Below are 1745 nucleotides of genomic sequence, written 5' to 3'. Positions count from 1 at the left end.
GAAAAGGGGCATTGAATTCAGTATTAGGGAGTCTGGGAACACTTCCCAGAAAAAAGTGATTAGACTGATGTAAGTTTTGAAGGACAAGAAGGGGTTGACTGGACAAAAGTGTTGGGAGAGGACACTGCAAAAGAAAGAAAGCATTTCTGAACTTATGATAAAACTGACCTTCTTCTTTGTCTCAAGTTTCCTTTCTCTTTCTATCTTCATACAGATTCACATGTCACAATAGGAAATAGAAATCCAGAGAAAAATCAGACTAAGAGATGCCCCACAGGATTTCTACATTCTGGCATATCTAGCAGAGGAAAGAGGGATAAATTTGGGATAAGAATAACTAAGTTTGAGCCCGGGCCCTTTATCTACATTAACTCTAATCATCAATCATCTTGCAAGTTGTCTGTTTAATTCTTTACCCTCATTTTTAGACAAGGAAATGGGGTATTAGAGGAGTGATCTCACCTGCTTGAAATACTCTATTAGTATGAGGCACAATTTGGGGTTTGAACACAGTACTGCCTGAATCCAAAGCCTGAGTTCTGGTTGTTTTTTTTTTGTATTATTAGATTTTTATCCTAATTTAATTTATAATCCAATGGAAATTATAAAATATATTCACTTCCTAATTTAAAAATGTGGTTTATAATTTTAATGCAAACTATAAAACATGATAAATTTGCAGATCAAAATTGGGCTAGTTGCTTTAAGTGAAATGTTTTTAAAACAAATTTTTTAAACACCATTTTTTACTTCCACACCAAGAATAACCTTGTAATTAGTGACCAGCCATGCTGTAATAGCAGGATAGTGCTGAGACTTGAGTAACAGAAAAATTGTAGAGCTTCTACAGGCTCAGATCAAGAACTTTTCTATGCCTTCTCATAGTGGCAAATGACAGCTATATCACCAAAAGTAAGAGTCAACCATTTTGCCATCCTTAATTTCTCTTACAAAATTTGTTTCTTGCCATCCCATTTCTGTACATGAACAAGTTTATCTCCATCCAGGCCAAAAACAGACTTACAGTTCCTATCATCTGCGGTGATTTCATCAAATTTTTCTCCCAGATGGAAATTAATCTCTCTGTTCTCAAACATGCTTTGAGTCCTGATCACCACTTTATCCCCCTCCTGACTGATGATCACTGTTGGATTAGTCACATTTCCTACCTGCCTAGAGGCAAAGCCCATACCTAGAGTGTTTGTGTATTTATCAAAGTTCTGACTGCCCGTCATCTTCCAGGTAGCACAGAAAGTCCCCACCATCCTTGCCCTTTTCCAATAGCTATGAAAACCCAAAGCCTGAGTTCTCATATTCTCAATCTGAAAACACTTTTTTTTAACTGAAACCATGTTTCTCTTAGTAATAACAACTAAAAATCATTTATTGCAAGCTCAGTCCAGAGTTCCAAATAGCTTCCCTCAACATGTCATTCTTCTGACTCTTGGATTTCTCCCTGTAAAATGAGGCTTTACTACAAATTACTACTGTTCACCACTATTTACTACTTCCTTTCTAATTTCAGTAATATAGGGATATTAGATATCTTTGCCCACTTGAAGTTTACTGTGGTCTTTGACTCATTCCGACCAATGAAGTATGAATAAAAGTGGTATGTATCACTTTAGGGTAGAAGCATTTCAGAGATCATAGCTGATTCTTTGTCTTCTCTTTCCCCTACTACTGGACAATATTCCAGTTGGTAGGGCTTCCATTGCCCTGGGTTTCAAAAAAAAGTCTGAACC

The 1745-nt window shown here is 36.5% G+C and overlaps 1 pseudogene; it reads right to left on the bottom strand.

The window, feature by feature from the left end:
• Window positions 1–869: 869 nt before the first annotated feature.
• On the bottom strand, window positions 870–1265 carry LOC129065112 (fatty acid-binding protein, brain-like; annotated as a pseudogene).
• Window positions 1266–1745: the final 480 nt, after the last annotated feature.

The sequence above is a fragment of the Pteronotus mesoamericanus genome, unplaced genomic scaffold (assembly GCF_021234165.1).
Source record: "Pteronotus mesoamericanus isolate MK-2021 breed Mesoamerican mustached bat unplaced genomic scaffold, CSHL_Meso_final contig_173, whole genome shotgun sequence".
NCBI lineage: Eukaryota > Metazoa > Chordata > Mammalia > Chiroptera > Mormoopidae > Pteronotus > Pteronotus mesoamericanus.
This window is presented reverse-complemented; position numbering and strand designations above follow the sequence as displayed.